We start from the raw sequence: 12,977 nt of genomic DNA, 5'->3' as shown, positions 1-12,977 counted from the left end.
AACATTTAACATCACACGCACACGCAGTGTATTTCAGATAATTAATGAATTCAGATGTCACAATGATCGTTTACATGGATAAGGAGTCCTACTGAATCAATTACTGCCGTTTATATCTAACTAATGATTGTTTTTGTAAAAGTGTAACGTCGAGCCTCAGCAGCTTTCTCACTCCTTATGTGCTACTGTATAAAACCTGGTTTTGCGCCTGCACTAATTGCTTACGGCCATACCACCCTGAACACGCCAGATCTCGTCTGATCTCGGAAGCTAAGCAGGGTCGGGCCTGGTTAGTACTTGGATGGGAGACCGCCTGGGAATACCAGGTGCTGTAAGCTTTTTCTTTTTCAACTCGAGCTCATTGACTCCGTGGCCTACCGTGGCGTACCGTGACCTGATGTTTACTGCCAACCGCTTTGGAGGATTTAAGCAACATACAAAAACTGACAACGTCTCTCAAAACTATTTTTGTGAAACATGAGGACAGTATAGTGATACTGCCAGCAGGGAGCACCAGAGAGCTGAACCGACAGTTGTACATTTCTTAAACTTTCACCAACACAAACACGCACGCTCACTTCAGATCATGGGAGGACGTCAAAAAATCACCACCCATTCTCTGACACTTTAACCGTTAACCTTGGTTCAAACATTTAACATCACACGCACACGCAGTGTATTTCAGATAATTAATGAATTCAGATGTCACAATGATCGTTTACATGGATAAGGAGTCCTACTGAATCAATTACTGCCGTTTATATCTAACTAATGATTGTTTTTGTAAAAGTGTAACGTCGAGCCTCAGCAGCTTTCTCACTCCTTATGTGCTACTGTATAAAACCTGGTTTTGCGCCTGCACTAATTGCTTACGGCCATACCACCCTGAACACGCCCGATCTCGTCTGATCTCGGAAGCTAAGCAGGGTCGGGCCTGGTTAGTACTTGGATGGGAGACCGCCTGGGAATACCAGGTGCTGTAAGCTTTTTCTTTTTCAACTCGAGCTCATTGCCTCCGTGGCCTACCGTGGCGTACCGTGACCTGATGTTTACTGCCAACCGCTTTGGAGGATTTAAGCAACATACAAAAACTGACAACGTCTCTCAAAACTATTTTTGTGAAACATGAGGACAGTATAGTGATACTGCCAGCAGGGAGCACCAGAGAGCTGAAACGACAGTTGTACATTTCTTAAACTTTCACCAACACAAACACGCACGCTCACTTCAGATCATGGGAGGACGTCAAAAAATCACCACCCATTCTCTGACACTTTAACCGTTAACCTTGGTTCAAACATTTAACATCACACGCACACGCAGTGTATTTCAGATAATTAATGAATTCAGATGTCACAATGATCGTTTACATGGATAAGGAGTCCTACTGAATCAATTACTGCCGTTTATATCTAACTAATGATTGTTTTTGTAAGAGTGTAACGTCGAGCCTCAGCAGCTTTCTCACTCCTTATGTGCTACTGTATAAAACCTGGTTTTGCGCCTGCACTAATTGCTTACGGCCATACCACCCTGAACACGCCCGATCCCGTCTGATCTCGGAAGCTAAGCAGGGTCGGGCCTGGTTAGTACTTGGATGGGAGACCGCCTGGGAATACCAGGTGCTGTAAGCTTTTTCTTTTTCAACTCGAGCTCATTGACTCCGTGGCCTACCGTGGCGTACCGTGACCTGATGTTTACTGCCAACCGCTTTGGAGGATTTAAGCAACATACAAAAACTGACAACGTCTCTCAAAACTATTTTTGTGAAACATGAGGACAGTATAGTGATACTGCCAGCAGGGAGCACCAGAGAGCTGAACCGACAGTTGTACATTTCTTAAACTTTCACCAACACAAACACGCACGCTCACTTCAGATCATGGGAGTACGTCAAAAAATCACCACCCATTCTCTGACACTTTAACCGTTAACCTTGGTTCAAACATTTAACATCACACGCACACGCAGTGTATTTCAGATAATTAATGAATTCAGATGTCACAATGATCGTTTACATGGATAAGGAGTCCTACTGAATCAATTACTGCCGTTTATATCTAACTAATGATTGTTTTTGTAAAAGTGTAACGTCGAGCCTCAGCAGCTTTCTCACTCCTTATGTGCTACTGTATAAAACCTGGTTTTGCGCCTGCACTAATTGCTTACGGCCATACCACCCTGAACACGCCCTATTCTCGTCTGATCTCGGAAGCTAAGCAGGGTCGGGCCTGGTTAGTACTTGGATGGGAGACCGCCTGGGAATACCAGGTGCTGTAAGCTTTTTCTTTTTCAACTCGAGCTCATTGACTCCGTGGCGTACCGTGACCTGATGTTTACTGCCAACCGCTTTGGAGGATTTAAGCAACATACAAAAACTGACAACGTCTCTCAAAACTGTTTTTGTGAAACATGAGGACAGTATAGTGATACTGCCAGCAGGGAGCACCAGAGAGCTGAACCGACAGTTGTACATTTCTTAAACTTTCACCAACACAAACACGCACGCTCACTTCAGATCATGGGAGGACGTCAAAAAATCACCACCCATTCTCTGACACTTTAACCGTTAACCTTGGTTCAAACATTTAACATCACACGCACACTGCAGTGTATTTCAGATAATTAATGAATTCAGATGTCACAATGATCGTTTACATGGATAAGGAGTCCTACTGAATCAATTACTGCCGTTTATATCTAACTAATGATTGTTTTTGTAAAAGTGTAACGTCGAGCCTCAGCAGCTTTCTCACTCCTTATGTGCTACTGTATAAAACCTGGTTTTGCGCCTGCACTAATTGCTTACGGCCATACCACCCTGAACACGCCCGATCTCGTCTGATCTCGGAAGCTAAGCAGGGTCGGGCCTGGTTAGTACTTGGATGGGAGACCGCCTGGGAATACCAGGTGCTGTAAGCTTTTTCTTTTTCAACTCGAGCTCATTGACTCCGTGGCCTACCGTGGCGTACCGTGACCTGATGTTTACTGCCAACCGCTTTGGAGGATTTAAGCAACATACAAAAACTGACAACGTCTCTCAAAACTATTTTTGTGAAACATGAGGACAGTATAGTGATACTGCCAGCAGGGAGCACCAGAGAGCTGAACCGACAGTTGTACATTTCTTAAACTTTCACCAACACAAACACGCACGCTCACTTCAGATCATGGGAGGACGTCAAAAAATCACCACCCATTCTCTGACACTTTAACCGTTAACCTTGGTTCAAACATTTAACATCACACGCACACGCAGTGTATTTCAGATAATTAATGAATTCAGATGTCACAATGATCGTTTACATGGATAAGGAGTCCTACTGAATCAATTACTGCCGTTTATATCTAACTAATGATTGTTTTTGTAAAGAGTGTAACGTCGAGCCTCAGCAGCTTTCTCACTCCTTATGTGCTACTGTATAAAACCTGGTTTTGCGCCTGCACTAATTGCTTACGGCCATACCACCCTGAACACGCCCGATCTCGTCTGATCTCGGAAGCTAAGCAGGGTCGGGCCTGGTTAGTACTTGGATGGGAGACCGCCTGGGAATACCAGGTGCTGTAAGCTTTTTCTTTTTCAACTCGAGCTCATTGCCTCCGTGGCCTACCGTGGCGTACCGTGACCTGATGTTTACTGCCAACCGCTTTGGAGGATTTAAGCAACATACAAAAACTGACAACGTCTCTCAAAACTATTTTTGTGAAACATGAGGACAGTATAGTGATACTGCCAGCAGGGAGCACCAGAGAGCTGAACCGACAGTTGTACATTTCTTAAACTTTCACCAACACAAACACGCACGCTCACTTCAGATCATGGGAGGACGTCAAAAAATCACCACCCATTCTCTGACACTTTAACCGTTAACCTTGGTTCAAACATTTAACATCACACGCACACGCAGTGTATTTCAGATAATTAATGAATTCAGATGTCACAATGATCGTTTACATGGATAAGGAGTCCTACTGAATCAATTACTGCCGTTTATATCTAACTAATGATTGTTTTTGTAAAAGTGTAACGTCGAGCCTCAGCAGCTTTCTCACTCCTTATGTGCTACTGTATAAAACCTGGTTTTGCGCCTGCACTAATTGCTTACGGCCATACCACCCTGAACACGCCCGATCTCGTCTGATCTCGGAAGCTAAGCAGGGTCGGGCCTGGTAGTACTTGGATGGGAGACCGCCTGGGAATACCAGGTGCTGTAAGCTTTTTCTTTTTCAACTCGAGCTCATTGACTCCGTGGCCTACCGTGGCGTACCGTGACCTGATGTTTACTGCCAACCGCTTTGGAGGATTTAAGCAACATACAAAAACTGACAACGTCTCTCAAAACTATTTTTGTGAAACATGAGGACAGTATAGTGATACTGCCAGCAGGGAGCACCAGAGAGCTGAACCGACAGTTGTACATTTCTTAAACTTTCACCAACACAAACACGCACGCTCACTTCAGATCATGGGAGGACGTCAAAAAATCACCACCCATTCTCTGACACTTTAACCGTTAACCTTGGTTCAAACATTTAACATCACACGCACACGCAGTGTATTTCAGATAATTAATGAATTCAGATGTCACAATGATCGTTTACATGGATAAGGAGTCCTACTGAATCAATTACTGCCGTTTATATCTAACTAATGATTGTTTTTGTAAAAGTGTAACGTCGAGCCTCAGCAGCTTTCTCACTCCTTATGTGCTACTGTATAAAACCTGGTTTTGCGCCTGCACTAATTGCTTACGGCCATACCACCCTGAACACGCCCGATCTCGTCTGATCTCGGAAGCTAAGCAGGGTCGGGCCTGGTTAGTACTTGGATGGGAGACCGCCTGGGAATACCAGGTGCTGTAAGCTTTTTCTTTTTCAACTCGAGCTCATTGCCTCCGTGGCCTACCGTGGCGTACCGTGACCTGATGTTTACTGCCAACCGCTTTGGAGGATTTAAGCAACATACAAAAACTGACAACGTCTCTCAAAACTATTTTTGTGAAACATGAGGACAGTATAGTGATACTGCCAGCAGGGAGCACCAGAGAGCTGAACCGACAGTTGTACATTTCTTAAACTTTCACCAACACAAACACGCACGCTCACTTCAGATCATGGGAGGACGTCAAAAAATCACCACCCATTCTCTGACACTTTAACCGTTAACCTTGGTTCAAACATTTAACATCACACGCACACGCAGTGTATTTCAGATAATTAATGAATTCAGATGTCACAATGATCGTTTACATGGATAAGGAGTCCTACTGAATCAATTACTGCCGTTTATATCTAACTAATGATTGTTTTTGTAAAAGTGTAACGTCGAGCCTCAGCAGCTTTCTCACTCCTTATGTGCTACTGTATAAAACCTGGTTTTGCGCCTGCACTAATTGCTTACGGCCATACCACCCTGAACACGCCCGATCTCGTCTGATCTCGGAAGCTAAGCAGGGTCGGGCCTGGTTAGTACTTGGATGGGAGACCGCCTGGGAATACCAGGTGCTGTAAGCTTTTTCTTTTTCAACTCGAGCTCATTGCCTCCGTGGCCTACCGTGGCGTACCGTGACCTGATGTTTACTGCCAACCGCTTTGGAGGATTTAAGCAACATACAAAAACTGACAACGTCTCTCAAAACTATTTTTGTGAAACATGAGGACAGTATAGTGATACTGCCAGCAGGGAGCACCAGAGAGCTGAACCGACAGTTGTACATTTCTTAAACTTTCACCAACACAAACACGCACGCTCACTTCAGATCATGGGAGGACGTCAAAAAATCACCACCCATTCTCTGACACTTTAACCGTTAACCTTGGTTCAAACATTTAACATCACACGCACACGCAGTGTATTTCAGATAATTAATGAATTCAGATGTCACAATGATCGTTTACATGGATAAGGAGTCCTACTGAATCAATTACTGCCGTTTATATCTAACTAATGATTGTTTTTGTAAAAGTGTAACGTCGAGCCTCAGCAGCTTTCTCACTCCTTATGTGCTACTGTATAAAACCTGGTTTTGCGCCTGCACTAATTGCTTACGGCCATACCACCCTGAACACGCCCGATCTCGTCTGATCTCGGAAGCTAAGCAGGGTCGGGCCTGGTTAGTACTTGGATGGGAGACCGCCTGGGAATACCAGGTGCTGTAAGCTTTTTCTTTTTCAACTCGAGCTCATTGCCTCCGTGGCCTACCGTGGCGTACCGTGACCTGATGTTTACTGCCAACCGCTTTGGAGGATTTAAGCAACATACAAAAACTGACAACGTCTCTCAAAACTATTTTTGTGAAACATGAGGACAGTATAGTGATACTGCCAGCAGGGAGCACCAGAGAGCTGAAACCGACAGTTGTACATTTCTTAAACTTTCACCAACACAAACACGCACGCTCACTTCAGATCATGGGAGGACGTCAAAAAATCACCACCCATTCTCTGACACTTTAACCGTTAACCTTGGTTCAAACATTTAACATCACACGCACACGCAGTGTATTTCAGATAATTAATGAATTCAGATGTCACAATGATCGTTTACATGGATAAGGAGTCCTACTGAATCAATTACTGCCGTTTATATCTAACTAATGATTGTTTTTGTAAGAGTGTAACGTCGAGCCTCAGCAGCTTTCTCACTCCTTATGTGCTACTGTATAAAACCTGGTTTTGCGCCTGCACTAATTGCTTACGGCCATACCACCCTGAACACGCCCGATCTCGTCTGATCTCGGAAGCTAAGCAGGGTCGGGCCTGGTTAGTACTTGGATGGGAGACCGCCTGGGAATACCAGGTGCTGTAAGCTTTTTCTTTTTCAACTCGAGCTCATTGACTCCGTGGCCTACCGTGGCGTACCGTGACCTGATGTTTACTGCCAACCGCTTTGGAGGATTTAAGCAACATACAAAAACTGACAACGTCTCTCAAAACTATTTTTGTGAAACATGAGGACAGTATAGTGATACTGCCAGCAGGGAGCACCAGAGAGCTGAACCGACAGTTGTACATTTCTTAAACTTTCACCAACACAAACACGCACGCTCACTTCAGATCATGGGAGGACGTCAAAAAATCACCACCCATTCTCTGACACTTTAACCGTTAACCTTGGTTCAAACATTTAACATCACACGCACACGCAGTGTATTTCAGATAATTAATGAATTCAGATGTCACAATGATCGTTTACATGGATAAGGAGTCCTACTGAATCAATTACTGCCGTTTATATCTAACTAATGATTGTTTTTGTAAAAGTGTAACGTCGAGCCTCAGCAGCTTTCTCACTCCTTATGTGCTACTGTATAAAACCTGGTTTTGCGCCTGCACTAATTGCTTACGGCCATACCACCCTGAACACGCCCGATCTCGTCTGATCTCGGAAGCTAAGCAGGGTCGGGCCTGGTTAGTACTTGGATGGGAGACCGCCTGGGAATACCAGGTGCTGTAAGCTTTTTCTTTTTCAACTCGAGCTCATTGACTCCGTGGCGTACCGTGACCTGATGTTTACTGCCAACCGCTTTGGAGGATTTAAGCAACATACAAAAACTGACAACGTCTCTCAAAACTATTTTTGTGAAACATGAGGACAGTATAGTGATACTGCCAGCAGGGAGCACCAGAGAGCTGAACCGACAGTTGTACATTTCTTAAACTTTCACCAACACAAACACGCACGCTCACTTCAGATCATGGGAGGACGTCAAAAAATCACCACCCATTCTCTGACACTTTAACCGTTAACCTTGGTTCAAACATTTAACATCACACGCACACGCAGTGTATTTCAGATAATTAATGAATTCAGATGTCACAATGATCGTTTACATGGATAAGGAGTCCTACTGAATCAATTACTGCCGTTTATATCTAACTAATGATTGTTTTTGTAAAAGTGTAACGTCGAGCCTCAGCAGCTTTCTCACTCCTTATGTGCTACTGTATAAAACCTGGTTTTGCGCCTGCACTAATTGCTTACGGCCATACCACCCTGAACACGCCCGATCTCGTCTGATCTCGGAAGCTAAGCAGGGTCGGGCCTGGTTAGTACTTGGATGGGAGACCGCCTGGGAATACCAGGTGCTGTAAGCTTTTTCTTTTTCAACTCGAGCTCATTGCCTCCGTGGCCTACCGTGGCGTACCGTGACCTGATGTTTACTGCCAACCGCTTTGGAGGATTTAAGCAACATACAAAAACTGACAACGTCTCTCAAAACTATTTTTGTGAAACATGAGGACAGTATAGTGATACTGCCAGCAGGGAGCACCAGAGAGCTGAACCGACAGTTGTACATTTCTTAAACTTTCACCAACACAAACACGCACGCTCACTTCAGATCATGGGAGGACGTCAAAAAATCACCACCCATTCTCTGACACTTTAACCGTTAACCTTGGTTCAAACATTTAACATCACACGCACACGCAGTGTATTTCAGATAATTAATGAATTCAGATGTCACAATGATCGTTTACATGGATAAGGAGTCCTACTGAATCAATTACTGCCGTTTATATCTAACTAATGATTGTTTTTGTAAGAGTGTAACGTCGAGCCTCAGCAGCTTTCTCACTCCTTATGTGCTACTGTATAAAACCTGGTTTTGCGCCTGCACTAATTGCTTACGGCCATACCACCCTGAACACGCCCGATCTCGTCTGATCTCGGAAGCTAAGCAGGGTCGGGCCTGGTTAGTACTTGGATGGGAGACCGCCTGGGAATACCAGGTGCTGTAAGCTTTTTCTTTTTCAACTCGAGCTCATTGCCTCCGTGGCCTACCGTGGCGTACCGTGACCTGATGTTTACTGCCAACCGCTTTGGAGGATTTAAGCAACATACAAAAACTGACAACGTCTCTCAAAACTATTTTTGTGAAACATGAGGACAGTATAGTGATACTGCCAGCAGGGAGCACCAGAGAGCTGAACCGACAGTTGTACATTTCTTAAACTTTCACCAACACAAACACGCACGCTCACTTCAGATCATGGGAGGACGTCAAAAAATCACCACCCATTCTCTGACACTTTAACCGTTAACCTTGGTTCAAACATTTAACATCACACGCACACGCAGTGTATTTCAGATAATTAATGAATTCAGATGTCACAATGATCGTTTACATGGATAAGGAGTCCTACTGAATCAATTACTGCCGTTTATATCTAACTAATGATTGTTTTTGTAAAAGTGTAACGTCGAGCCTCAGCAGCTTTCTCACTCCTTATGTGCTACTGTATAAAACCTGGTTTTGCGCCTGCACTAATTGCTTACGGCCATACCACCCTGAACACGCCCGATCTCGTCTGATCTCGGAAGCTAAGCAGGGTCGGGCCTGGTTAGTACTTAGTACTTGGATGGGAGACCGCCTGGGAATACCAGGTGCTGTAAGCTTTTTCTTTTTCAACTCGAGCTCATTGACTCCGTGGCCTACCGTGGCGTACCGTGACCTGATGTTTACTGCCAACCGCTTTGGAGGATTTAAGCAACATACAAAAACTGACAACGTCTCTCAAAACTATTTTTGTGAAACATGAGGACAGTATAGTGATACTGCCAGCAGGGAGCACCAGAGAGCTGAACCGACAGTTGTACATTTCTTAAACTTTCACCAACACAAACACGCACGCTCACTTCAGATCATGGGAGGACGTCAAAAAATCACCACCCATTCTCTGACACTTTAACCGTTAACCTTGGTTCAAACATTTAACATCACACGCACACGCAGTGTATTTCAGATAATTAATGAATTCAGATGTCACAATGATCGTTTACATGGATAAGGAGTCCTACTGAATCAATTACTGCCGTTTATATCTAACTAATGATTGTTTTTGTAAGAGTGTAACGTCGAGCCTCAGCAGCTTTCTCACTCCTTATGTGCTACTGTATAAAACCTGGTTTTGCGCCTGCACTAATTGCTTACGGCCATACCACCCTGAACACGCCCGATCTCGTCTGATCTCGGAAGCTAAGCAGGGTCGGGCCTGGTTAGTACTTGGATGGGAGGCCGCCTGGGAATTCCAGGTGCTGTAAGCTTTTCTTTTTCAACTCGAGCTCATTGCCTCCGTGGCCTACCGTGGCGTACCGTGACCTGATGTTTACTGCCAACCGCTTTGGAGGATTTAAGCAACATACAAAAACTGACAACGTCTCTCAAAACTATTTTTGTGAAACATGAGGACAGTATAGTGATACTGCCAGCAGGGAGCACCAGAGAGCTGAACCGACAGTTGTACATTTCTTAAACTTTCACCAACACAAACACGCACGCTCACTTCAGATCATGGGAGGACGTCAAAAAATCACCACCCATTCTCTGACACTTTAACCGTTAACCTTGGTTCAAACATTTAACATCACACGCACACGCAGTGTATTTCAGATAATTAATGAATTCAGATGTCACAATGATCGTTTACATGGATAAGGAGTCCTACTGAATCAATTACTGCCGTTTATATCTAACTAATGATTGTTTTTGTAAAAGTGTAACGTCGAGCCTCAGCAGCTTTCTCACTCCTTATGTGCTACTGTATAAAACCTGGTTTTGCGCCTGCACTAATTGCTTACGGCCATACCACCCTGAACACGCCCGATCTCGTCTGATCTCGGAAGCTAAGCAGGGTCGGGCCTGGTTAGTACTTGGATGGGAGACCGCCTGGGAATACCAGGTGCTGTAAGCTTTTTCTTTTTCAACTCGAGCTCATTGACTCCGTGGCCTACCGTGGCGTACCGTGACCTGATGTTTACTGCCAACCGCTTTGGAGGATTTAAGCAACATACAAAAACTGACAACGTCTCTCAAAACTATTTTTGTGAAACATGAGGACAGTATAGTGATACTGCCAGCAGGGAGCACCAGAGAGCTGAACCGACAGTTGTACATTTCTTAAACTTTCACCAACACAAACACGCACGCTCACTTCAGATCATGGGAGGACGTCAAAAAATCACCACCCATTCTCTGACACTTTAACCGTTAACCTTGGTTCAAACATTTAACATCACACGCACACGCAGTGTATTTCAGATAATTAATGAATTCAGATGTCACAATGATCGTTTACATGGATAAGGAGTCCTACTGAATCAATTACTGCCGTTTATATCTAACTAATGATTGTTTTTGTAAAAGTGTAACGTCGAGCCTCAGCAGCTTTCTCACTCCTTATGTGCTACTGTATAAAACCTGGTTTTGCGCCTGCACTAATTGCTTACGGCCATACCACCCTGAACACGCCCGATCTCGTCTGATCTCGGAAGCTAAGCAGGGTCGGGCCTGGTTAGTACTTGGATGGGAGACCGCCTGGGAATACCAGGTGCTGTAAGCTTTTTCTTTTTCAACTCGAGCTCATTGACTCCGTGGCCTACCGTGGCGTACCGTGACCTGATGTTTACTGCCAACCGCTTTGGAGGATTTAAGCAACATACAAAAACTGACAACGTCTCTCAAAACTATTTTTGTGAAACATGAGGACAGTATAGTGATACTGCCAGCAGGGAGCACCAGAGAGCTGAACCGACAGTTGTACATTTCTTTAACTTTCACCAACACAAACACGCACGCTCACTTCAGATCATGGGAGGACGTCAAAAAATCACCACCCATTCTCTGACACTTTAACCGTTAACCTTGGTTCAAACATTTAACATCACACGCACACGCAGTGTATTTCAGATAATTAATGAATTCAGATGTCACAATGATCGTTTACATGGATAAGGAGTCCTACTGAATCAATTACTGCCGTTTATATCTAACTAATGATTGTTTTTGTAAGAGTGTAACGTCGAGCCTCAGCAGCTTTCTCACTCCTTATGTGCTACTGTATAAAACCTGGTTTTGCGCCTGCACTAATTGCTTACGGCCATACCACCCTGAACACGCCCGATCTCGTCTGATCTCGGAAGCTAAGCAGGGTCGGGCCTGGTTAGTACTTGGATGGGAGACCGCCTGGGAATACCAGGTGCTGTAAGCTTTTTCTTTTTCAACTCGAGCTCATTGCCTCCGTGGCCTACCGTGGCGTACCGTGACCTGATGTTTACTGCCAACCGCTTTGGAGGATTTAAGCAACATACAAAAACTGACAACGTCTCTCAAAACTATTTTTGTGAAACATGAGGACAGTATAGTGATACTGCCAGCAGGGAGCACCAGAGAGCTGAACCGACAGTTGTACATTTCTTAAACTTTCACCAACACAAACACGCACGCTCACTTCAGATCATGGGAGGACGTCAAAAAATCACCACCCATTCTCTGACACTTTAACCGTTAACCTTGGTTCAAACATTTAACATCACACGCACACGCAGTGTATTTCAGATAATTAATGAATTCAGATGTCACAATGATCGTTTACATGGATAAGGAGTCCTACTGAATCAATTACTGCCGTTTATATCTAACTAATGATTGTTTTTGTAAAAGTGTAACGTCGAGCCTCAGCAGCTTTCTCACTCCTTATGTGCTACTGTATAAAACCTGGTTTTGCGCCTGCACTAATTGCTTACGGCCATACCACCCTGAACACGCCCGATCTCGTCTGATCTCGGAAGCTAAGCAGGGTCGGGCCTGGTTAGTACTTGGATGGGAGACCGCCTGGGAATACCAGGTGCTGTAAGCTTTTCTTTTTCAACTCGAGCTCATTGACTCCGTGGCCTACCGTGGCGTACCGTGACCTGATGTTTACTGCCAACCGCTTTGGAGGATTTAAGCAACATACAAAAACTGACAACGTCTCTCAAAACTATTTTTGTGAAACATGAGGACAGTATAGTGATACTGCCAGCAGGGAGCACCAGAGAGCTGAACCGACAGTTGTACATTTCTTAAACTTTCACCAACACAAACACGCACGCTCACTTCAGATCATGGGAGGACGTCAAAAAATCACCACCCATTCTCTGACACTTTAACCGTTAACCTTGGTTCAAACATTTAACATCACACGCACACGCAGTG

General features: G+C 44.5%; 19 non-coding genes and 1 pseudogene across 19 annotated transcripts; all 20 read left to right on the top strand.

The window, feature by feature from the left end:
- Nucleotides 1-219: 219 nt before the first annotated feature.
- Nucleotides 220-338, top strand: LOC130400478 (5S ribosomal RNA). The gene has a single exon (XR_008902961.1). It is a non-coding gene; the product is annotated as a 5S ribosomal RNA (ribosomal RNA).
- Nucleotides 339-867: 529 nt separating this feature from the next.
- LOC130398341 (5S ribosomal RNA) lies at nucleotides 868-986 on the top strand. Its single transcript, XR_008900916.1, has one exon. It is a non-coding gene; the product is annotated as a 5S ribosomal RNA (ribosomal RNA).
- A 529-nt stretch (nucleotides 987-1,515) lies between these two features.
- Nucleotides 1,516-1,634, top strand: LOC130399630 (5S ribosomal RNA). The gene has a single exon (XR_008902134.1). It is a non-coding gene; the product is annotated as a 5S ribosomal RNA (ribosomal RNA).
- A 529-nt stretch (nucleotides 1,635-2,163) lies between these two features.
- On the top strand, nucleotides 2,164-2,283 carry LOC130395310 (5S ribosomal RNA). The gene has a single exon (XR_008898382.1). It is a non-coding gene; the product is annotated as a 5S ribosomal RNA (ribosomal RNA).
- A 520-nt stretch (nucleotides 2,284-2,803) lies between these two features.
- On the top strand, nucleotides 2,804-2,922 carry LOC130398340 (5S ribosomal RNA). The gene has a single exon (XR_008900915.1). It is a non-coding gene; the product is annotated as a 5S ribosomal RNA (ribosomal RNA).
- A 530-nt stretch (nucleotides 2,923-3,452) lies between these two features.
- LOC130398339 (5S ribosomal RNA) lies at nucleotides 3,453-3,571 on the top strand. The gene has a single exon (XR_008900914.1). It is a non-coding gene; the product is annotated as a 5S ribosomal RNA (ribosomal RNA).
- A 529-nt stretch (nucleotides 3,572-4,100) lies between these two features.
- Nucleotides 4,101-4,218, top strand: LOC130400614 (5S ribosomal RNA). The gene has a single exon (XR_008903092.1). It is a non-coding gene; the product is annotated as a 5S ribosomal RNA (ribosomal RNA).
- A 529-nt stretch (nucleotides 4,219-4,747) lies between these two features.
- LOC130398338 (5S ribosomal RNA) lies at nucleotides 4,748-4,866 on the top strand. Its single transcript, XR_008900913.1, has one exon. It is a non-coding gene; the product is annotated as a 5S ribosomal RNA (ribosomal RNA).
- Nucleotides 4,867-5,395: 529 nt separating this feature from the next.
- On the top strand, nucleotides 5,396-5,514 carry LOC130398337 (5S ribosomal RNA). The gene has a single exon (XR_008900912.1). It is a non-coding gene; the product is annotated as a 5S ribosomal RNA (ribosomal RNA).
- A 529-nt stretch (nucleotides 5,515-6,043) lies between these two features.
- LOC130398336 (5S ribosomal RNA) lies at nucleotides 6,044-6,162 on the top strand. Its single transcript, XR_008900911.1, has one exon. It is a non-coding gene; the product is annotated as a 5S ribosomal RNA (ribosomal RNA).
- Nucleotides 6,163-6,692: 530 nt separating this feature from the next.
- LOC130398335 (5S ribosomal RNA) lies at nucleotides 6,693-6,811 on the top strand. The gene has a single exon (XR_008900910.1). It is a non-coding gene; the product is annotated as a 5S ribosomal RNA (ribosomal RNA).
- A 529-nt stretch (nucleotides 6,812-7,340) lies between these two features.
- On the top strand, nucleotides 7,341-7,459 carry LOC130398332 (5S ribosomal RNA). The gene has a single exon (XR_008900908.1). It is a non-coding gene; the product is annotated as a 5S ribosomal RNA (ribosomal RNA).
- A 519-nt stretch (nucleotides 7,460-7,978) lies between these two features.
- Nucleotides 7,979-8,097, top strand: LOC130398331 (5S ribosomal RNA). The gene has a single exon (XR_008900907.1). It is a non-coding gene; the product is annotated as a 5S ribosomal RNA (ribosomal RNA).
- Nucleotides 8,098-8,626: 529 nt separating this feature from the next.
- Nucleotides 8,627-8,745, top strand: LOC130398330 (5S ribosomal RNA). The gene has a single exon (XR_008900906.1). It is a non-coding gene; the product is annotated as a 5S ribosomal RNA (ribosomal RNA).
- Nucleotides 8,746-9,274: 529 nt separating this feature from the next.
- On the top strand, nucleotides 9,275-9,400 carry LOC130395352 (5S ribosomal RNA; annotated as a pseudogene).
- Nucleotides 9,401-9,929: 529 nt separating this feature from the next.
- Nucleotides 9,930-10,048, top strand: LOC130400067 (5S ribosomal RNA). The gene has a single exon (XR_008902551.1). It is a non-coding gene; the product is annotated as a 5S ribosomal RNA (ribosomal RNA).
- Nucleotides 10,049-10,576: 528 nt separating this feature from the next.
- Nucleotides 10,577-10,695, top strand: LOC130398329 (5S ribosomal RNA). The gene has a single exon (XR_008900905.1). It is a non-coding gene; the product is annotated as a 5S ribosomal RNA (ribosomal RNA).
- A 529-nt stretch (nucleotides 10,696-11,224) lies between these two features.
- Nucleotides 11,225-11,343, top strand: LOC130398328 (5S ribosomal RNA). Its single transcript, XR_008900904.1, has one exon. It is a non-coding gene; the product is annotated as a 5S ribosomal RNA (ribosomal RNA).
- A 529-nt stretch (nucleotides 11,344-11,872) lies between these two features.
- On the top strand, nucleotides 11,873-11,991 carry LOC130398327 (5S ribosomal RNA). Its single transcript, XR_008900903.1, has one exon. It is a non-coding gene; the product is annotated as a 5S ribosomal RNA (ribosomal RNA).
- Nucleotides 11,992-12,520: 529 nt separating this feature from the next.
- LOC130398326 (5S ribosomal RNA) lies at nucleotides 12,521-12,639 on the top strand. The gene has a single exon (XR_008900902.1). It is a non-coding gene; the product is annotated as a 5S ribosomal RNA (ribosomal RNA).
- The last annotated feature ends 338 nt before the right edge of the window (nucleotides 12,640-12,977 follow it).

The sequence above is a fragment of the Gadus chalcogrammus genome, chromosome 12 (genome assembly GCF_026213295.1).
Source record: "Gadus chalcogrammus isolate NIFS_2021 chromosome 12, NIFS_Gcha_1.0, whole genome shotgun sequence".
NCBI classification, from domain to species: domain Eukaryota; kingdom Metazoa; phylum Chordata; class Actinopteri; order Gadiformes; family Gadidae; genus Gadus; species Gadus chalcogrammus.
The sequence above is the reverse complement of the archived record's forward strand: the minus strand, read 5'-3'. Positions and strand labels throughout refer to the sequence as shown.